The sequence below is a fragment of the Festucalex cinctus genome, chromosome 3 (genome assembly GCF_051991245.1).
Source record: "Festucalex cinctus isolate MCC-2025b chromosome 3, RoL_Fcin_1.0, whole genome shotgun sequence".
Classification (NCBI taxonomy): Eukaryota; Metazoa; Chordata; class Actinopteri; order Syngnathiformes; family Syngnathidae; genus Festucalex; species Festucalex cinctus.
Window position 1 is genome coordinate 13,856,038 of NC_135413.1, and position 24,304 is coordinate 13,880,341.

The 24,304-nt window shown below is 38.4% G+C and overlaps 1 protein-coding gene and 1 long non-coding RNA gene across 2 annotated transcripts in view; one reads left to right on the forward strand and one right to left on the reverse strand.

Annotated features, from left to right (window-relative positions):
- Positions 1-21,423, forward strand: part of LOC144015709 (uncharacterized) — a 65,648-nt gene extending 44,225 nt beyond the window's left edge. The window contains exon 3 of the long non-coding RNA XR_013282798.1: positions 21,133-21,423. This is a non-coding gene — a long non-coding RNA (uncharacterized LOC144015709). The remainder of the gene's footprint in view (positions 1-21,132) is intronic.
- Positions 1-24,304, reverse strand: part of LOC144015708 (leucine-rich repeat-containing protein 4C-like) — a 155,887-nt gene that overhangs the window by 87,081 nt on the left and 44,502 nt on the right. The gene's annotated exons all lie outside the window — the stretch shown is intronic.

Sequence of the window (24,304 nt, forward strand, 5' to 3'; positions counted from 1 at the left end):
GATACGAAGATACTCAAGGTACATCCATCCATCCATCCATCCATCCATCCATCCATCCATCTTCTTAACCGCTTACTCCCCACAAGGGTCAAAGGGGTGCTGGAGCCTATCCCAGCTAGCATCGGGCAGTAGGCGGGGTACACCCTGAACTGGTTGCCAGCCAATTGCAGGGCAATGCTCCAGGTACATGACACAAAAAAATACTAAAAGAAGTAATCCAAGCTCTGTCTTGTCACACTTGGATTAGTGTTCAGTTATTTGGTCATCTGCGCCAAAATATGATATACATAGCACAAAATAAGGCAGCCAGATTGGCTCTGAAATGCTCAATGTACACAAACGTTGTAGTCATGCATGAGAATCTGTCATGGTTTTCTGTTGAAAGAAGATTGCATTTTCATCTCCTCAATGTTTTCAGAAAGCGTCCAAGGAAAAAAATTCAAAGTATATCTTAGACCAAGTAGTGTACATAAGTAATAAACATAATCATACTACAAGACAAGTTAGCTTAAACTTTTTAGCGATTCCAAAACTGAGAAAAAATCTTCTCAAATCTTCAATAATTTGTAGAGCTATTACAGGATGGAATCTGATACTATCAAGAATATACAAGCAAAGCACATTTTCAAGAAGAAGTTAAAAGAATATTTAATAAAGTTGCAATAACATATACATATTTTAACAGTTCCTGAAAATTTCAGGTTCATATTGTTTTCCTAAGGTACTGGTTGCTATGGTCATTTGAAAGATGCAAGTACCAAAACTGTAAACCCCTTTTTTCCCTCAAAACTAGCGATTTCAACCTTCCAACATTAGAACTGCTGTAACCTTGTCAATTTTTGAGGTATGTCCATGTATTATATATCATTTTCAAAGGAATTAAGTGTAGAATTTGAATATATCAATATCTCAATGTTCTTTTTTTGGCACATGAGGACCCTTTTGCCATTTGGTTTGAACTTATTTAGATGAATCAATGACCCAACAAAAGTCTCAAAAAGTACACTTAATTAAATAAAAACAACTGACACACCCTGTGCAGAACAAAGGTTTTGGTTACAGTTTTTTTGTGAGCAAGTCTGGTGAGCCGTTGTGTTTTTCTGTGGATGCATGCGTTTTGTGTGTGCTGGTGGGCGGGTGGACCCCAGCCTCCAGCTTGTTTCGCTGCTGAGTCATGTGACAGCGCAACATTGAAACACAAGAGGCTGGGGGAGCAAAGTGTGCCTGTGCAGCGAGCCCAACATTTGAGGAATCCACAGCAATGCATACATGAGCAGAAATGAAACTGCTGTATTGCTCTCATCACACTTGTATCAATGCAATATTGATACTTAGTATCCATATAATCAATATTTATATGAAAACCACCACTTCCTGGAAAGTGAATTCTGGTGGGAACATATAATGCTACGTTGCCATTAAAGACTTGTCATATGAAATATGAAAATATGATATGATATGATATGAAATATGTTTTTCATTTGTAGTTTATGTAGTGATTTAATTTTGGACTTGGTTTTATTGTGTTTTGTTTTTTCCCGTTTTGAGTCTTCCTTGGATGAATATGTTTACGGATGTTACCTTCCCCCACAACAGATCCCAATGAACAGTTGAGAAAATCACCCGAGGAGCAAGTAGCGAAGAGATGTTTGCTCCTCGAAGTTGTATGTTAATTAATTATGACGTGTGTCCCAAATTTATCAACTGTGTGTGAATGATTAAAATCATCATACACACAATACATGTCCACTTTATGCTTTATGTTTGAAGTGGAGTTAAATGAATGTCAAACATGATCATCATTGTTAATCTGCACAATTATAAGAATATTATAGCAGAGCTCATCATCAATAGGCTTCCCTAGCCCCAATCCAGACAGCCTCCAGGCTTCTAACGCTCTGTGCATGTTTGTATTGTATTGTATTTGTATAAATTTCTGTAGGACATTTGTTTTAGTGAGTAATAATAGCGTTATTTTTATCATAAGAAATACAGAACCAATAATATAATGAACCAACCAATGCAGCTTTTAAATACTTATTCTCTGGGATGATGTTGGCTTGGTGACTACCGAGTTAGAAATGATGGGTGTAAAGCTGCCACCATGTTCAATGCACATTTGTGGATTGTTCAGTGAGCATTGTCAAACGCTCTACTGCACGACAGAGGTAGGTGCTTTTCAAACATTAGATACTTGAAGTATTATCTGAGCATACATCCTGTTTCCCTCAGTAGTCGATTGTTTCCTGTCAAAACACTCTGTTACACTGAACAAAAATATAAACAAAGTTGCTAATATAAAGAAATTCACTTCCTGCACAACAGATTTGAATTTTTATATTTCTAAAGTTCCGCCAGGAATATTACATCAGGACTGGGTGGGGGACATTTGTTTATATCTCTACCACACTAACGTAGTAGTAGTACAATAATAAAATTAATGGCTATGACTGTGTACCAAAATCACTAAAATCAAGGCATTGTAATTTCACAAATTAATATTCATGATTTAAACAATAAAGTAATCGCAAATTAGTGGAACCGTTTCCATTGCCTGGAAAGCAAGTTGACTGTGTCCATGCCCACAATGACGCAAGCAAACTCATTTCTACGTGTGCGCGTCTGTGAAAATTTCAAAAGAAAGAAAACAGACCCATGCATACAGTTAGTCCGCGCTTTGTGCTAGACTTGTGCTGGGCATTACGGTGGAACCCCAAGGTTTTTGCTTCTGAATCAAAAAGGTGTATGGCGTCTCATCCCCCAAAGAATGCCATACGACCTATCGTGAAGCATGATGGTGGAAGCACCATATTTTGGGAATGTTTTTCTTCAGCCAGAACTAGGGGATTAGTCAAAGTTGATAGGATTATGAACAGTTCCAAATACCAGGCAGTGTTAGCACATACTGTATCAGGTTACTGCAAGAAAGAACAAAACATGTGAAAACACTTACATTGCATGAAACAAATTTACATTTCAGATAACAAATGAACAAAACATGAAACAAATGTACATTTCAGAAAACATAACGAAAGCACACACAAATTACAATTGCCCCAACCGGGAAAGAGAATGTACCATATTGACAGGAAGAGACAGAAGTGACAGCGGATAATTAATATGACATTTAGAGTTGTTGTTATTAAGAGTTCAGGAGATGTTTGTCCGTTTTGCGGTCAGAAAGTAAGGTACTTCACGCAATTTTGTAAGTCATGTGGTTCCTCTTAGAGTTGTTAAATGACACTGAACAGACTGAAGACCAAAACGCACAGGAGACATCTAAACAGGTGGATGCTGAACAAAGTTCAGTACAGCATAGTGCAAGTTAGCTATGTTGGTTAGTGGCGGTAATTTTCAGAATTTTTCAAATGTAACTGTTCATTTCAACAGGGAAAAAAAAAAATCAATTCATTCAATACAGAAGCTCAAAGTCAAACAACAGTCTTTCTTCTGTGGACCAAAAGAAAGCTCAGCAGAGGCTAACTATCACAAGTACATTTTATGATGTAAAGGCTTTAACTCATACATTTTTGACAGTTATTTTTGCTGTACTGCTGGGCAGCCCATCCATCCTTCCATCCGTCCGTCCATCCATTTGAACCTCTCTTCCACACTAGGTTTGCGGGCCTGTTGGGCAGTCTTGGTACAATAACACCGGCAGCGTAATATTTGGAGATGGCTCAAAATGTTTTTCTGTTCGACAAGTAATATGAATCATCTTTTTTTTTTTGTTTATACTTTTTACTCGATAAACGGCAGACTGATGGTACCATACGGAACTGATTTAAGAGAAAAAACACTCCCATTACTTGTAGACCCAGAGGTAACAGCACCTGATTTACTGAAACAAGCTGTTCAGAAAATGAGAGCACTTAATAACGACATGGAAGACATACCGTGAATCCTTTTGTATGCAGACTGCTCAGAGGTGGTCTACGTGCCTGGGAAACTGGGACAGAAAGGCCATTCAGCTTGACAGTACATAAAAAAAGAATTGCGAAAACCATATGTATGCCAGGATCACCTTTTTCGTTTGCCTGGAAACAGACTTCAAAGCTGGTTCGTGACTTTCATGATGCACTACTTTAAAAAAAAAATAAAAAATCTATTTTGTTGCAGGGAGTCAGAGATCTAAATGGAGACAATCTGTTTTAGTGTTTATCAACAGTAGTAGTCGTTTCTTTCATTCCCTGCTCTCGTATAATGTAGATGCGTTTCTGCTTACGCTTTACTTGGTCTTGCCCCTTGCTTGCATTTTTCTCATAAGGAAATCAGAAAAAGTGACTCCTAAATTCTCACATGCCCGTGTTTTATGTCTTTTTTTGTTTGTTAGGCACAGTTGGCCGTGGCCATATTGCAAAATTTTTTGTTACCTGCTCACGATGACGTGAACACGGCCTGCTAATTAGAACAAGACAGCTACAGTATCAGCAACAACTTAGACTCAAAGCAAGATGCCTCCATTTTCCACTGAAAATGATCACAAACTTCTCCAGAAAACGGCAGTAATGCACTGCCTTAAAGTGTAATAGAGGTTGGGGAAAGCACTTTACCAATGTCTCAAAACAGTCAGCAGCAGTCCAACAGACAGCTCGCTATTTAGCTCCACAAGGATGGATGTAGCCCATGGAAATGGCAGTGTATCATCCAGTAGGTCTCCCTGGAATTTGCTGGGAGCAAAGCCGATAGATTTGAGACAGCGAACAACAGCCTGAGCATCAACAAATTGATGAGAAATCTGGTTGGCCTGCGCTGAATGTCTCTTAAACCGCAAAGAGGAAAAAAGCCATGGACTGTAGCTGCAACAAAAAGCAAAAGCAAATACAAAACTACTCATAACACAGACATCCAACTAAAAAACAGATTTACTCCACTTCCGAAGACCCTCACGGTCGAGTGGAAAACCAGCACCAGGGAAAGGTATCAAAATAAAACATTCCTTCAAAAGATATTAGGTCAGAAACACTGAATTGGTGATGCTATAATTGATGTAAAACACCTTTGCAGATAGTAGAACACCAACGTTATGTTTCACAAATTACTTGGTCTGGGAAACTGAGAAGATTTCTACTGAGCACCCGGCTGTGAAATCTGTTATCATACACACAGGAGTATTGGATAACTTAAAACAGCAGTCAGAGGCACTGAAACAAGATTTTAAGCTCTTCTCGGCAAAGTGTGATTGCTGAACGTTGAGGTGTTTTTCACTGGACCCCTGCCAGCAGTATGATGAAGAAATTAGGTTAAAAAGTTTTAGCAGACTCATGTCACTAAGCAGCTGTTTAAGAGATGTGCGTGTTGCTCACTCTGGGAACTTTATTTATATATTTATTTATTTATTTACTGACTTATACCTAACTTTAGTAGATACAATCATACTTTAGTGGTCTATTAAAGCATTAGATTAAAAAACAAAACAAAACACCCGTCTTGAACAGTATCCCTTTGATGACATCATCAACCTCCTCAAATTACTCATAGCTCAGATAACTAACACACACATGTTCAAATAAGATGTAGAATTGAGAGTATACTACTTACAAAAGCTTTTTATTTATTTATTTATTTATCTATTTATTTATTTATTTATTGCTGGAGGCATGCAGGTGCAGCCATGCAAGGCTTCTACATAAAGGAAATCTATTAACTCAGATTTGCCAAGTCACAAGGTGAAGAACTTTCAACACAAAGCCCGTAGCACTCCTCCTAGTCTATTATCAATACCTTTTTGCAAATGTATTAAACACACATTAAATATTCTGCATGTGTTTTTGTGCTTAAGTCAGTATACTGGGACACTCTTATTTATTGTTGACTTTTTTTTTAAACAATCATTTAATTTCTGACTTTTCATAGAATATGAGAGGTGACTTGAACTTTTGATATCTTTGTAATTGTTCAGATATACTGATTGGGATCTAATAAATTGTTATTATAATTTTTGATCATATACAACATAACTATTGACGTTCATTGGAATGCTATTTTATAATGATTCATTACCTTCAGTAAAATACTGTAAACTAAAGTGGGCCGGTCTGAGCTATGAAACTCCAGGGCTGAAAAGGAGTCCCAGTCTGGCACTGCCCATAGTCGGGCTGTGGGAATCCATCCATCCATCCATCCATCCATCCATCCATCCATCCATCCATCCATCCATCCATCCATCCATCCATCCATCCATTTACTACTGCTTATCTGAGGTCAGGTCACGGGGGCAGCAGCTTTAGGAGAGAAACCCAGACTTCCCTCTCCCCAGCCACTTCAACCTGATCCTCCGGCGGGATCCCAAGGCATTCCCAGGCCAGCCCTGAGACATAGTCTCTCCAGCGTGTCCTGGGTCGTCCCCGGGGCCTCGCGCCGGTGGGACATGCCCGGAAGATCTCCCCAGGGAGGCGTCCAGGAGGCATCCGAACCAGATGTATCATAGAAACACAATCTCATAGTGAAGAAAATTTGTCAGCAGATTAAGTGTTCAAACGCTAGGGAAATGTGTTTTGATTAAAGATTTGATTTAGTGACAAATCTGTAAAGCAAGCAGATTTGTTAATTTTGATGTCTGGGCTTCTAATAATTACAGTGTTCTGTACACACTGTGGAGCTGTTGCTCGACTGACAACTCTAAGCCTTCTGATGTGTAAATTCTGAGTCAAATGTGATGTCATTTGGTGACTACTCAGTCTCATGAGACTCAGCATGTTTCCTTACAGCCATGTATGGTTTTCCCACAACACTGATCAAAATTTAAGCGCTACAAGCTCAAAAGCTGCACACATGATGAAGAGGAGGAAGAAAGTTATTTTGATTAGTTTGATAGGCGCCAGCACCCCTGTGACCCTAGTGAGGAAAAGCGGTTAAGAAAATGTATGTATGTATGTATGTACATATAATGAGCACCCGACTGTGAAATCTGTTATCATACGCACAGGAGTATTGGATATCTTAAAACAGCAGTCATGAAGCAAGATTTTAAGCTCTTCTCGGCAAAGTGTGATTGCTGAACAATTGAGGTGTTTTTCTGTGTTTTTTCAGTTTTTCCATCTTATGACTTTCCCCCCTCCCTTTACATTATTGTATCGTCATCATTTTCATATCAGTAGACTTTGAAGTTTAATGACATTAAAAAGCTCAGAGTATCAGACAAGGAATAATGTTGTATTTAACAGTGTCAAGCTTGTTAATACCATATTGTGATAACATTAAGGTGACAATATTTATAAGCCATATTTGGATTCCCTTTGTTGATACTCGACAAACGTATTGAAGATACACTTATAATCCACTTTCTACACAGGGCAACAACCCAATGACATTGATTAATCAGTCTCATTGGAATTGTCACATGTTCTTTTTCGCTCTTTTAGTGTGAAGGCAGAACAGATGGTATTTGGGAGAAACATATTCTCATTAGGGGTTCCAAAATATGAATATTTGAAAGGGAAAATGAGAAAAAGGGGGAGGAGGAGTAAAAATTATTTTGGCACAGATCAACTCTCTGACCTTCTGTCCAGTCTGCTGGCTGATGGGCAGAAACAAAGGTGAGCAGCGGGAAAATCGGACTCTTTCCAAAGGGGGACGCTCCTTGCATAATTTGAAGTCACTAGCATGTGGCTTTCATCTTTTCTGACCAAAGGCAGGGAGTGACAATCAGGCAACACTCTCCACGCGGGTATGCAGTTCAATTCTGGATTGTACCTATGTACTCTACATTTCCTTTTATGCTTGTATGAGGCCTTACATCAATTGATTATGGCCTTTTCACAACAATGGTATGGTTTTATGTTTTAATGTGACAGGTAGCTCGTAATTGAGGATTGTTTTCTTTGACTGCATCTCAGTGGCAGTTGACTACCAAGGTGTCTTTTATTGTCTATTCTCTTTTTGACCTCAGGGGGTTGTGTTTTTACATGTCGGTCAAACACATCCAGTTGGACAGTATGGAGTACTGCATCAATTCCTTTTCTGTCACTCCTGATGCCTAAACTTCCAGGAAACAGACAAAGGCCATATGTGATTGTCAAATATATATTGTTTGTTCTAATTTAGGGAAATATGGTAAAGTTTCTTCTAAAGTACTAGTGTACTTATTAGAATGCCAAGCATTTCAGAATTGTAACTCATTTGCGTGTGTTACAAATTTTATTCAGGGGTAAATACAAAGTCTGTCAAAATAAAATTCTGGATTCTGGAGATTAACTTAAATTCTTTAAAGCGTTTTTTTTTTTTTTTGTAATAATAAATCAGTTTTATTTACTTGTTACGGCCTATAACCTGGGGTGTGTTTCACAGAGCAGGTTTAGTGAGAAACCTGTGTAAATAAACCCTGAAAAGTGAGAAAATCGTTTCACAAAGGGAGGTAACTGAAACCAGAAGATAAGAGGGAACTGTAGCCTGTTTCATGAAAAGAGGTCATTTAAGCTCTCGGTCAGTTACATGGTCCATCAAGCTAACCTGGTCGGTAGCAGGTTTGTCACAATGAACCTTCAGTTTTTCCCTGTACCCGCCTCCTTTCAGCCACACACGACAATTCATTTCCTCATTCATAAAGTTCGCTGCGACGACCTTTTGCGTAAATACGCCTGTAGTCTATAGCGTAAAGTCCACTTTTGTCACCAACATGGTATGTCATTTTGACAATGAACCTATTGATGAAGGTGCTGCTTAATTGCGCAGGGAATTAAATATTCATTGCGAGAATGTTATCAGACCGCGTATATCTGGCATTTCCGCACACTTACCTTTTTGAGCGGTACAGTTTCACATCACAGTCTACATACACAACTTAATCCGTCATTTGCAACATTACCAGTCGTAGTCATATGCGCTCACATCGCAACATGTATTTCACTCCGCTTTTTTTCTTATACTCGTTTGAATAATATTTTTAGATGTCATCGAAGTGTTTTTTGATATTTCATCTTACATCAAGTGTGCTTCTCCCTCGCAGGATTGCACCTAAATGAAAATAATTAATGAGCATTCAACAGGTTTCCCCTGTAATATTGTGATAGCAAAGGGCTATACATTTAAATTTACGCATCGACCGGAGCAGCAAATGTTCTCCCACGCCGCTTTCCTCTATGGAGAGCCGCTGCAGTGTTGCACTTTTTTTTTCTTTTTTTTTTAATAAAGACATGTTCAAATTCGACATGCGATCGCATTAAGATTTTCGGTTGAAAGGGGCAAAACAAATACAAAAGCAATGCGGAAGCAGAGGGTGACTCAACGAACCGGGGCTCCATTGAGGCGGTCTTTTAAAGTGCAGGTGAGACTACTCAACATTGAGATAACTCACTGGAATCAGCTGGACTGTAACCGAAAACGCAGAGTTTCCTATCGGAGGGTATGTCAACTCGTTGTTCAGGGTTCATCTCACAGTTTGTTGAACCTCCTTTGTGAAATACACCCCTGCAGCCAAACTTAGCCACTGGCATGGAGACGGACAAACACAGACAAAAGGTAGTTTTACTTCCAATTTTACTTGGCGCTTGTTGGAGAAATCCCATGTAATGTGTGCACTTTACAAAGCCAAATCCAAATAGCATATTAGTTGTACGTCTTTGGTGTATCATCTCAGAGTAAAATACCCTTCCCAAGGGTATTCCTCCATGGGGCCTCACATATCAACCCTTCTTAAAGCAGCTATATGGAAGATTTAAAATGTCAAATCTCTACTGCCACCTGTGGCCGAAAACAAACTGCACGCTCGTACACGCTGCGCGCACTCGTACGTGCACGACCTCAATACTGAAGACTGGGCTCTTCATATCCAATTAAAATATGTTTTCAGAGGTAAGAAGTTTTGTAATGTTATACAAAGCTGGCCACTTCACGGAATGAGATTCTCGATCCTCACTAAACAATCGATGTCGACGGGACGTGCAGATCATATTGCTTTAGTCGGTCGAAGTCCAATCCTGTGCTGTACTCCAAAACGATGTGCAAATTACGTCAATTAATTGGACCTCATTCCGATGTTAATATGCAGTTACAAATTGTCGTCACCCCGCTCGACGGACGTCAACCTGATTCTAGTCATTATTAGTGTATGTCGCCCCCAGGCTAGCGTCATTGTGCATTAGCCGAAAGGTGGGCTGTCATTTATGGAAATTTACGATTGTGAAAAACATATAGACCCATTCACTACTTAGTGTGATACGGCCGTGAATGTTATCGCCATTCAGTAGTACCGTTCACATGCCGTTAGCATAATGTAGCTACAATAGGCTGTTTTCACGGAGGAAAATAAGGCAACATTTAGCCTGATTGAAACGCCGCGGAATGGAACGTCTGTTCTTCATAAAGTCGTTCTGTTCTATTACATTCAACTTTGCCGCCCCTTTCACGCTAAATGTTGCCGTCCACCTCACTTTCACCCCAATAGTTACGACCGAGAAGTGATCGATCTTGAGGTTACTGCTATTTGAAAACAACACATTTTCTTCTAAATGTCAAGATACTCGCTTCTTACCGTTTGGAGTAGAAAGAAAGCCAGCTGTGAATCACTTTTCTAATCCAAGTCCGATCTCAACTCTCTCCACCGCTGAAATGTCAAACCAATGTTCACTCTCGGTCTTGCCCGGCGTCGGTCACTATCAAGTTTAGATTAATTTTTTTTCGTGGCACTTGACATTGTTTTCTTTTTTTTTTTTTAAGCAGCCTTCCGCGGAGTAACAGCGGGTGTCTGGGGCAGCGAAAATCTGTACTAGTTCCATCTTCGCACCACAAGAAACAACTGACGAGGACGCGCATGACGTCACATCCCGCAGACAGAGGGCGGGAAATTCGAAGGATTCGGACCGGACGCTTCCTAAATAATATTGGCCAGAGGCTTGTAGGAGTACCCATTGTGAACAGCTAAGATGTTGATCTACTAATTAGAATATGTTTCAGTCATAAATGGTCAAATAAAAAGGCTATTGTTAAGATATTTTTGGGGGAAATCCTCCATATAGTAGCTTTAAGTATGCTGCTTGTGGGTACAAATAAACCTGGAAGTCAGAAAGTCAGGGGTATGAGAAAAAAGATGGCCTGTAAAACTGAGACCATTTTCATCATTTTGTTTAACAGTTGTATTTTATAGGAGAAGTGAGGAATAAGCGGTTAACAAAATGGATGGTGGATGGAAGTATTCTATTCAAGGATCAAAGAAATCCATTAGAAAGGTCTTTGATTCTAAATATACTTTCTATTTGAAGAGTTAACAATAATTGCAAGACTTTACTCAAGTAACATCCGTTATAAGTTTTGAAGAAAAAAAGTCAATTTGAATGTTGACACACAATTACTACTTTCATGGCAGAAGCTGCAAAACAACTGAAAAGTTTTGTCTAAAGAGACAAAAAAGAAAAAGGGAAGCTACCCTGATAATAGGACAGTCAAGGATCAACATTGGCTGGCGTGAGCTAGAAAACGACGCAATGCATTTTTCCTCATGGGAAATGTGGTCTACCTTCAGGCATAACAATACCGCTTTTGTCCATATGGCGCCGCCATAATCAATATAAACTGAAAGTTTCTTAGTGTTGCTTTAATTACAGAAAATTGTGCGATTAATTAGTTTAAAAAAATGCAATCACTTGACAACACTAGTAAGTACATTGGCACACAGGGTGGTTGATAATGGTTATTTCAACAAGCATGTTGCGCATGACATGCACACTCAATGTCCCAATGTGTTCCCATGTACAAAATGGGCCTCACACAGACCACATGGTGCCCCCCACCGACGATAGTTCCCTACGCACGATGCAAACTCTGCCTAATGGGAGTGACAGCCCTAATCATTTGTAAATGTGTTTTGGACTGGGTCATAGGGTCATTGTTCTGCTATGTCCCTTGTGATGATGATGTTGTCAGTTGCTACGTCACATGTAATGATGATACTGGTCCTGCATTAGCCATTTTTATTTTGGCAAGGTGCTCTTATTTTGTCATATAGGCCTTTCTTCTGCCTCAAAGAATTGTGCCTTGTCCTAGCTGGAGTTATTATATATTTTTCCCTTACTTTTCCATGCAAGCTGTTCTTCCATGTCCCTGCGCTCTCGATCGAGATTTCTCAGTCAAGGTCCTAACACTGTGTCACCAGGGTCCCCCACTGGAAATGGGTTTTTGATGGCGAGCAACTTGTGGTTGCAGCAGCACCCATAGAGCCCGGTTGGGCAAAGCTCGAAGAGTCAATATGGATCCCCCACTTCTCATAGGCTCACCACCTATGGGAGAGGCCAAGGGGGGTAAGTCACACTAGCAATGTTGTATGCACGACGTCTTTGTGCACATTTGCATCATGAGGGGCCATGGGTCAGCCTTGAGGTGGTGGACGGGTGGGGGAGCAAAATGAGGATACATTCAAAACTAGCTGTGCTATGTCACTGATTTTAATTATGCTTTGGAATCACATTCTGTAATTTAAAGTCAGACACTAAGACATCCATCAAGTCACACACCAGTCAAAAATCACGAGTTCCCTGTGTTTATTCTTTTTCCCAACGCCTGTGGCCACTGGAAGCAAGATGACTTAGTCCCCAGGACCTGCCAGCTCAACACTGGCCTTGCAAAGTCCTTGTAGTTGATTGTGTCTTGGTCTCTTAAACAACAACATACAACTCTCGGCTCATTGGTGCCAGTGGGTACAAGTATTGTATAAAGGCTTGTAGTGTCTGAAACGCAACAAACAGCTCTTCAACACTCTATAAAAGAGCAGAAAGGAAGTGGATGATTTATTTCTACAGTCCTCGCTGAAATGGGAACAACGTGCAGACAAGCAAGGGCATATTTCTTTCAGAAGATAATATTCTGCAGGTTGCAGGTTCCTTTCCATTATTCCTCAGATTTTTAAATATTATTCTCTTGTATCTATTAAAGAATCTTATTCTTGTTTAAATATATCTGACCACAAGATGGTTGAGTTTGGAATCAGGGCTATATATATATATATATATATATATATATATATATATATATATTTTTTTTTTTTTTTTTTTAAGGGCTCTTATAGCCTATGTGTCAGCTGATCTTCTACAAATATTCTAGAATATTATAATGCATGAATACAAATATTTTATGATTGTAAAATAATATACCTAACTCAAGATAATACTGTTGGAAGAAAGACTATTAAAAATATGAAGGTTTATTCTTTACATTAAAAAGGGTTCAATTGAAAGAAAAAAAATACTGTTAAGTATGCAAATAATGGAAGGATTAAACAGATGACTTACTGTGGCACGGGGGTCTGATCTTTCTATAATGCTGAGCTCAGACTACGCCATTTTTTTGTCTTTCATGACAGTCGTGCTGTCAGATTACCCGATAAATTCACTCTGTGTCGTGGACCGGACGTGTTGATTCTGAACACCACCCGATCATCGCGTTGTCTTGCCAAGAGAGCGCGTCGGCACTGGTGTCGGGGAGGCGGAACCATAATGAGCGCTTTTCTCACGTTCCTTATTCAGTAGTGTTTAAAATATGATTTAGTAGCCTACTGTATTTAAATTTACATCTGTCGGGGTAATATAGCCTATTTTGTTTATTAATTTGGAGATGACATCTTATTTTATAATTGCATCAAACACTGAAATATCATATTTTCCATCCATCCATTTTCTTTCTTTCTGCTTATTCCTCAGAAGGGTCGCGGGGGGTGCTGGAGCCTATCTCAGTTGGCTTTGGGCAGTAGGTGGGGTACACCCTGGACTGGTTGCGGCCAATCACAGGGCACAACAGAGACGAACAACCATCCACACTCACAAGCACACCTAGGGACAATTCGGAGCGCCCAATTAACCTGCATTGCATGTCTTTGGAATGTGGGAGGAGACCGGAGTACCCGGAGAAAACCCACGCAGGCATGGGGTGTTCTCCCCGTGCATGCGTGGGTCTTCTCCAAACTCCACCCAGGAAGGCCGGAGCCTGGACTCGAACCCGAGTCCTCAGAACTGGGAGGCGGACGTGCTATATTATATTGTGTTTGAGGAATTTTGCTAGCCTACTGCTTAAATATTTATGTAACTTGTTTTAGTACGGTGCATTGGATACGCGCATTTACTTCAAACCGTTCTTCAAGGGGGAAAAACAAACAAACAAACAAACCTCTCTCTCAAGCAAGAGCAGGTGACAAGGGGGCCAGGCTTGGTCTGACTTCTATAAAAAGATATGTCTGTCCCAAAGATGTGATCGAGCCTCACTAAATATGTGCCCATCCCTACTCATATGCCCAAATCTCTGAAATTATTAGAACAGTTATAATATTTTTTTTGTACTCTATTCACGTCACCGTTGCCTGACGATGGCAATTATGTTGGGAGGTGGCTCCTGTACATAAAATAATGTGTGCCTTTTGATATTTTTAGAGTATGATTTGTGGAGGTGATAAGTACAGAAGTGCACATGTAGGCCTACATTTAGTGAGGAGAAGTCGTGTTCGCCGGCGGGACTTCATTGGCAGCCGCCTGCATGCAGCATGTTTTTTTTTTCTTTTCGTAGAAGAAGAACCTGAATGCAGTGCGAGCTAAATTATGGCAATAGGCCTACTTGATGATGCCATATAGAGCATATGTGTTGCTCATATTAAATGGCAGCGGGCACTTTTTTTTTTTTTTTTCCGGGTTGCACCTGTCTTTCCCCATCCCATGAGATATCCCGGGGATTAAATAAATAAATAAATAAATAAATGAATAAATAAATAAATACAGCTACAAAGTGCTGGTCAGTGTGTGACTGACGTTTCACTCCCTCTCGCTATTGGACAATGCTGCGGAACCAAACGGACGGCGACGTAGGTAAGTCACATTTTGCGACAAGACGAGCAGAAATTCTGACATGCTTGACTTTCGTCGTGATGGTCGTGAACAGGCGATCAATCGTTCAACGTGTCACACTGCACGGCGACGTTATGTCAAGGCAACCCAAAATCGTTTATGACATGCCCCGTTTGTCCGCGACAAGTTGGTCAGGCCAAAATCGGGCTATTTTCTTGTAGTCTGACCAAGGTATAAGGCAAACGTGCCTTAAAGATTCACACTAGGTCACTTTAGGAGTATTTTCATTCTTTTTGGAGCATCAGACAAGTTTTACCCGCATATTTATTTCCTACCATCGTCATCACAAAATCCTCCACACAAAAAAAAAAATGCATTTTTTTCTATTTAGCTTATCTTCCATTAATTTGAAATCTTGTGACATTTTCAGAGTGTCTTGGCTAGTTAGCCTAGTATCAGTGCGACTTTAGAGGCATTTTAGCTGAATTACAAATTATACAACCTTTATTGAGGAACTTAAATTTGAAGGTTCCACTGTGCATGCTGTATTATCGCTATAGACTCCCGATGTCCATCCAGCCTTTACTGCTGATTCCCATCAGGGTCGCAAGTGAGCTCGAGTCCATCCTAGGTGGCTTTCAATGAGCGGCAGGGTATCTCCTGTACTGGTTTCCAGCCAATTGCATTGCACATACAGATAACCAACCCTTCACATTCACGTTCATATTTACAGCAAACTTAGTCTTAAGTTAACCTAAGAAATATTTTAATATGTTTTTGAATGTAAGGGGAAGCCATAGTACCTGGAGTACACCCACAAAAACACTAAATGAAATCCCTTTTGACATCCATGTTACAAAGATTTTCAGTCTGTCAATTTCTCCATAAGTTAATACACTGTTTCATTCAATGAGTGTTTTATGTGAGACTTAAGACAAATCAAAATAGTGTTTCTCTGATGCTGTATCACAACAACCCTTCTGCCGACATTTCCCTTTTCATGAATGGGTGAAAAGCTGCAAGTTTGTTTATGGTGGAAAAATATATTTCAGGGGAAGCTTTTCCGCCCCAAATGCATCATTTTGATGGCTCTGATCTACACTTCAGTGGTTTGTGTATTTAGTATTCATGACTTTTATATGTCTACCCCTCCATGGATCAAGTAGATAAAATGTTCAGAGTTTGGTTTGTTTTAATGGCAAAGTTTTATCCTCCAGTTGTTTCATGAAATGTCCCATGTTTCCCCCCCCACAAAAGATGAGTAAATCATCACATTACGGTTAGATGACAGGATAGGAACCATGAATTATAAAGATACATTTAATCTCATCTTGGCAAAGAGCAAATTGTGCCAGCCGGGATGGAAAATATGTTTAATTCATATTCAAACTGAGTAAACATTTAAAACTGGCATTGAATGTCGATTGTGCATTAAAATGTGGATTTCATTTTACTTCCAAAAGCCATTCCTAAAAGCATTCAGAAACAAACTCTGATCCCCCCACCAAAGAAAATAAACAACATACCACTATTAATATTTAAAATGGAAATGTTAACTTTTCATCTTTGCTTCATCTCTTAGTTGATTAAACAGTCCAAATGCTACAAAAATTTTAATATTGAGGGCAAAAATGATTGATGATGGGGAAACAAAGAATAATTTGCGGTGTCAAATTCGTGTATTTGAGTTGTGATGAAGACAGAAATTAAACCAGTCTTCATATATTTGTTTGTTCAAAGAGGGCTGACAGAATAAACCTATCAATTAAAACCCAGTTTTCTGCTTTTTACTTTACTGTTCAGTAGTCAAGGGCCGAAAAGTTGCAATCTCGGATGTTGTCAAAGGCAAATGAATGTCCCACAATGGTTGACAGGAAGGTTCAGATCCAGATAAGCTCTTCAGATTTTGTGCTTAAATTAATTATCAAAAAATAATGTACAATTATGCATACAAATGTATCAAGAAAAAAAAACCCATTTATTTATTTATTGCTATAAGAATATGCTTTTAGCTGTTGAATAGATTTCAAAATTCTGCTATTGGTTCTATACATCACAGAATGGTCCTGAATATGTTAAAGCAACGCTGATGGAATATAAACCCAGCAGGGCTCCGAGATCTGCTTACTTGGGTCAATTAGTGGAAGCCAGAGTTCAAAGTAAACATTATGAAGCTGCATTTACTTATAGCTGTTCTTTTGCATACAATTAGAATAAGCTGCCAACAGAAGTCAAGTCAGCCCCGAGTGTAAGTGCTTTTAAATCCAGGTTAAAAACTGTACTTTTTCCCCCTATACCTTTGATTAGGGTCTTCTAAACTTTGTTTAATCAACCCACCCCACTCAGCCTTTTTCTTAATTATTTTAGGAAAACTGCTTAAATATTTCCTATTTACCTTAAATGTTATTAGAATTTTCTATTAATGTGTGTTAATGTTTTCAATGAATGTTCTTTTAATAGTTTTTGTTAGCTACTTTTCTGCTTTACTTGTGAATGTCATTCACTGTTTTTGTTGATGCTTGTATGTGTTGTCGCTGCTTGTGTAAAGCATGTTGCATTTCCTTGTGTATGAAATGTGCTATAGAAATAAAACTGACTTGCGTTTCCATTATTAATTTGCATAATGCTACAAAAAATATTAAATACAAAAAAACCTTAACTATTTAGAATCATTTTTTACGTACAGATCAGTGGTAAACATCGGACAGTTGACTCTGACTTGCCCTGCGTCGAGTTGAAAGTGTTGAGTATCACTCACTCATGTTGGCAGCGTTCTCATTGCACTCATATTTCCGGGTTGTTCTAATCTAGCCAATTGTACGTCATGTTATAGCGTGTCGTACAGCCAATCACAACCTGGAATGTAGGGAACCGCGTGTAACGCTTCATATGGTGTCAGGAGACAACGGCGGCTCTTTCTTCCAGGTCAAGTACAAAGTACTGAAGAAACTACAAAGTACTGAAGAAAACTACTCAAATACAACAATGAAGTATTTGTACTTCGTTACTTCCTATCTCTGTTTAACTTTGTTTAAGCTTGTAACTTTTTGTCCTCCTTAACTAAAGGTGAAGCAACACCGAATCACTCCAAAACACAGCACTGATCATTATTTTCTTTTTCTTTTTCTTTCTTTCTTTCTTTCTTTCTTTCTTTCTTTCTTTCTTTCTTTCTTTCTTTCTTTCTTTCTTTCTTTCTTTCTCTGTCCCTGTTTTTGGAAAACAATTCTCCCAGGGGAAAAACTTACATTGCTAAAATATGCAGTCTCCTGTCAGCATCAGCAGCAACTAGCAACAGTTGCATTAGACACACTTCTTTTTTTTTTCTTTCCCCCCCCTTTTTCAAACTCTATGCTCTGCTTTTGTATTAATCAATCTATCAATCAATAAAGTTCAAGTGTGTCCAGATTGTAGCCCTTTTTGCTGTCACTATTCCTTAGCAGTGTGTTTGTGTTGTCTCTCTATTTGTGGCCTTTTGCTCTTTTTCTCCCCCTCCAATTTATATTAGAATTTATTGTGTTTTGTTGTTTCTACACAATTCATCTGCTATTCAATTCCGTTGCAATTGATTATGCCCTGTGATGTGACAAAGCTGCACATATTGACCAATCACATCTGGGCTCCCAATCAGGAGCCAGCTCTTTTTGAGCATTTTAAAGAGCCCTCTATGAGAGCCGATCGTGGCCAACACATCCGTATTTTCAGGATAAAGTTATAAACAATTGACAAGAGAAAAGTTGTTTTTTGTTTAAAAAAAAATTAATTCGTCTCTGTGTGCCCTGCAATTGGCTGGCAACCAGTCCAGGGTGTCCCCCGCCTACTGCCCAGAGCCAGCTGAGATAGGCTCCAGCACCCCCCGTGACCCTTGTGAGGAATAAGCGGTCAAGAAAATGGATGGATGGATATTATTATTATTATTAATACATTTTACATGTGATAAATTGTATGGTACAACATAAGCCAAAGTGTTGGAAAGCCAATGTATGACTTCACTTTAGCATTGTCATACTTGAAGAAGTCTTCATCCATTTTCTTTCCTCCTGTCAAGCTCACACTTCAGGGGTCGGTTCTCTTCCAACTGGCGGTTGATTTCAGTACGCCTACGCTGAAAAGTCACATTTTGCTATCGATCTGGCATGGGAGGCTTCTGTTGTAGTGTCATTCATCACTGTCTCGTCCACCTCAGATTAACTGTCTATCCTTTACCATCTACCGCATCCCTGTCGGGCATAGTGTGCAGTATGCTGGCCTCATATCAACTGTGACCCCGGTGTTAACAAAGCCTGTGCTGTATACCGTAATACTGAAAAATTCTATGTATAATACGCTCCAATGAAGCTCATCCTTAAAAAAAACTTTTTTTTTTCTCTGTACTCATGTATCATATGGTCCTCTGATTTGCTGGCCTCCCTAATTATACTGGCCAACATTTTTTTTCTTCGAGTGCTAGAGCCTGCACCGAATCCTGACAACAGGCGGCATAATACAATACAATCAATGTCAGCATAATTTTGTAGTTTATTTTAGTGCTGTAAATTTGCATTTAAACTTGATTTGTTTGTTGATGTTGACAACAGTGGCAACACTTTGCAAGAGTGACTCAAAAAACAAGTCAAGTCAGCGATCACGCTACGAGAAAAAACTTGGCAACAAGAGTGGTCGGCGCATCTTTGAAAAGTAAAGTTTGGTCTATTTCAACAATGAAAAGTTCAAGCATAGAAATGTATTCAATGTGTCCATTACACAAAACCCCAAGTTAACACACAATAAAGAGAAGTTATTTTTTTATTCACAGTAGTTTGTAACTATAACAGCAGAACCTGTTGTGCCATTTGATCTTTCCAGCAGAAATGCTGAATATGTTGCTGTGCTTACAGCTCGTAATGAGTGCCGTGTGGCATGACTATAGAAGGATTTATTTATTCATTTATTTTGTACTTACTAGAACGATAATGTAGGATGCACTCTCATTTATGTCAGAATATTGTCGAAGGTTAGATTTGTTTATCTCATAGCTAACATCCAAGCCATCTGACATCTCTCTGAGCTCTGACACTTGGCTTCCCTCTTTCTTCCACTGAGCTGGAAAGCAGCAAAACCTTAGTTTCCATTTACATTGCGATCACGTAAGGAGGTGGTTCACCACATAACACACAAAACCCTCAGGTCAAATGCCCCATATCAATTACATAACCCGGTCAGTCTACTTTTACCTACATCAACCGACTCCGACTCCACAGCCTTGTCATATCCCATCTCAACTACTGTAACTCTCTCCACTTTCACCTCCCACACGTCCCTCTATAATCTTCAACTGCACATGCTAGAACCCCCCCACCTTCCATCACACCGCACCCATTCTCTAACAATTTCACTGACTTCTAATTCCAAATTCAATTTAAGCTACTCCTGTATAACTTCAAAGACGTCCTCGGATTCTCCTCCTCCATCCACCTGGCTATACTACCTGCCTGTCTCAGCATCATGAAGGGCAAGACCTTCAGCCACTGTGCACCCCAGCTCTAGACATCTTTGCCACCTGACCTCTGTAATACGCAATTAGAGCTCACCTTTTTAAAATCGCCAACTCACTCTAACTGCAAAGTGTTGTATTATTTAAGACAATATTTGTATTCTGCATAATTATGTCTTTAACTGTTGTTTATTGATGGAGTGTTCTTGAATGTCTCGAAAGGTGCTTCCAAATATAATGCTTTATTATTATTATTAGGGGTGTTAAAAAAAATCGATTCGGCATTATATCGCGATACTACATCCCCCAATTCTCGAATCGATTCAATAGGCAGCCGAATCGATTTTTTTAACATCCATTTTTGATGGAAAAATATTCAACAAAATGTCTAACTTTCACACCTTAAGCATGAAAGAATGTTATATTAATGGAACAATAAGCCTAATATTTTATTTCAATGCTGTTCTAACATGAAAAAGGTTCCAACCTGTTTGTTAAGTACAGTGGCTTACAGTTATAAAACTGAAGTTTCAGATCAATAAATAATACAACTTCATACAAATCTTACAGTGTACATGTACAAGTATACTGAATGGTATTTTCTATATTTGAGTAAAAAAAATCGCAACAATCGACTTGTAAATTTATATCGGGATTAATCAGTATCGAATCGAATCGTGACCTATGAATCGTGATACGGATCGAATCGTCAGGTACTAGGCAATTCACACCCCTAATTATCATTATTAGTATTATTATTATTATTATTATCATTATTATTATTATTATCATTATTATTATTATTATTATTATTATTATTATTATTATTATTATTATTATTATTATTATTATTAATACTTATCCAACCTCGCTCCATGTGATTTGTTTTTCCTTCTTTCCCAGGCTCAAGAGTCATCATGGGGGCTGTTATAAAAACATGGACAACATCAAGATGGCCATGATGACTGAGCTGAGAGGAATCACGACTCCTTCCAGTAGTGTATGAAGGTGGTATGGCGGAGATGGCTGAGAAAGTGCATTTGGCTTATTTGGAAGGGGGAAACTTGCAGTTTGGATTTGAAATATATCTTTTGTGGAAACGGTCTTGGAACTTTTCTGACATACCTCATATAGCTAAGACAGTACAACTTTTGCAAAGTTCCTGATTGTAATGTGTGCACTGCTTTCCACATATTTCACCTGCCTCCACTCTTACAAACTTAAAGCACAAGTTTTCTCCATGCCTGTATGTCTGACATCAGTTAGTGAATTGTTTGTTATGAATGTCTGGTGCAAGTATTAACTGAAATAAAGTAACAGCAAAGATTCATGGACAACTTCTTGGTTTGGCTTAGTGAACTAACTATTGCTTGTGTATGCATTAGATTTTGTCCCCACTATTTGCCTGAAAAATTATTTCTTAATTGTGCTAGCCGCAAGAGGGCTTTTCAATTTAGCACATTTATTGCATTTTTTATGTTTACACCATGTTTGTTAACAATGCCTCAAACAAAAAATATTAGTTGGGGAATTGTGTTACAATAGTCTTGTCATATGTGTCTGTTTTTTTTTCATTTAACAAGAAAACTAGTTCAAACAAAATATGAATTCATTTTTTTCAGATACAAAAACGAAGGGAAAAATACGCATAAGTGTTCATCTATTGCTATGCACACGATACATGCAATACAGCAGTTTGTGTTTAAATTACTGACAAAAAGGGCTTTTTTTCCACCTTTTAACTGAGTGAGTCTTCATTGCTAGATGTTAGAAATTATCTTAGGGAATACGAGACACTTAGGTGTAATTATGTGTGTGACTTGGTCTATGGCGCGTGAGTGTTGATTTCCTTTTCTGTTTTGATTTTGGTTTATTGGAGCAACTGAATGCCCATGTTTTTTTTTTTGTTTTTTTTTTAAGACAGTTGCCTGAAATGAACCGAGATAAAAATGAATATTGATGGTGAGAAAATTGCCTGTGCAAAGTGGAAAATTACTATTTATGGATTCAGATTCAGAGAGTTACACAAGTACACTTGTAATCCACCGCACATCTTTATACAGGCATTCCATCATCCAAATATTTAATTGCAGATACTGGCTGCTCTAATACTCATCACATTTTCTCTCATAAGTATGTTTGTTTCCTTTCACATACTAGTATGTATATTTCTCTTCATGTGAACTTGTATCTATCAATTACATAAACGACCAGAGTGTTGCTGGCTCAAATCATTGTTTTGTAAAATAAAGTCTAACTCCCTGAAGAATTCTGGTTACTTGCAGAGAAATGTTGATCAGCGATTTGAACAGTTAGCGCTAAGTTTCTCCTTGATGAGGTATGGAGTGACATTTGGGTTCTTTCCTTAAAATAAAGCATTCTGAAAGGAAGCATTGTTGTTTTTTTGTAATATATATGCAAGACTGTCTCAGAAAATTAGAATATTGTGGTAAAGTCCATTATTTTCTGTAAGACAATTAAATAAGCAAAAATGCCATACATTCTGGAATCATTACAAATCAACTGAAATATTGCAAGCCATTAATTGTTTTAATATTGCTGATTATGGCATTTTTTTTACTTGGTCTGAGGAAATATTCTAATATTTTGAGCTAAGATATTTGGCTTAAAATGCCATAATCAGCAATATTAAAACAATAAAAGGCTTGCAATATTTCAGTTGATTTGTAATGATTCCAGAATGTATGGCATTTTGCTTATTTAATTGCATTACAGAAAATAATGGACTTTACCACAATAATTTTCTGAGACAGTCCTGTATACATACATATATATATATATATATATATATATATATATATATATATATATATATATATATATATATATATATATATATATATATATATATATATATATATATATATATATATATCTTCAAGCATAAAGACAAATATAGTAAAGTGAAAAGTAAAGCATTCATTTTGTTGGGGTATATTTCTTTACAGTGAGAAATTCATTAGAGGAGCCTAACCTGATGAATTACTGTAATCACTGTGGGCGTAATTAGTGCTAATTTGCAAATGCAGACTTGGATGAATCATGGTAAATGATCCAAGCTGACAAAATAGACAGTTCAGCAACAAGAAACACAGGACATTTGGTGTTATTCTTCTGTTAGTACTGAATCTTTGCAGGGTACAACGTAATCTCAAAATGATCAAGGCATTCTGGATATCAACAGGTTAAACGATTCAAACATCCAATCAAAAACACTCAAGAATGTCTAAGAACAAAACATTGGAGTATTCTGAATTTAATTTAATTATTAAAATCCTTGAGGAGAAATTCAACTTGTATTAATTATAATACGTTAAAGCTTGTTTCCCTAATTATGGTCCTTGAGAGCTGAAGTCCTGCAGATTTTAGATGTTTCCGTCCTCCACCGCACCTGATTCTAAAGATCAGGATCGTTATCTACAGAGCTTGCTGATTAGCGGAATCAGGTGTGTTGGGTGATGAAAAACATCTAAAACTTGCAGGGCTCCAATCATCGAGGATCAAGACTGGGGAAGCCTGTTTTAAAGGGAAATTAACATGTCCTCCACTGTATATTAAAGGCTTGAGGGCCCGGAGTCCTGCGGGGTCGGCCAGGATGGGACATACTTAATATCGGGACAAAACAATGAGGTTGGCGAAGTCTGCCGGGATGCGGGATCCAAGGCTCAAAATGAGACTGTCCTGGTCAAAACAGGACATCTGGCCAACCTAGTTAAGAGACTTTTCGAACCAGAATGTGCAGCACTTTGTGTGCAGCAAACTGGTGTTTAATTGAGAGTGACATTATAAATCCCTTGGCATCCAAGCTGTGCATCAAAATATTTATTAAGAGTACCGTCATTTTGACATTTTTGGCTTTGTTAAAACAAACTCAAGTGAGATTTCTCCAATTATGCCACTTTGTTTGATCAAGTCTGGGTGCTATAATTTCAACCCATCAAACAAGCAGACAGAGATTACTTGAGACGGAACATATTAGTCCACTCGCAAACAAATTGTGCTGTACTTTAGTTCAGTTTCGATTAAATGTGACACTAAAAAAAAAACTCAAATA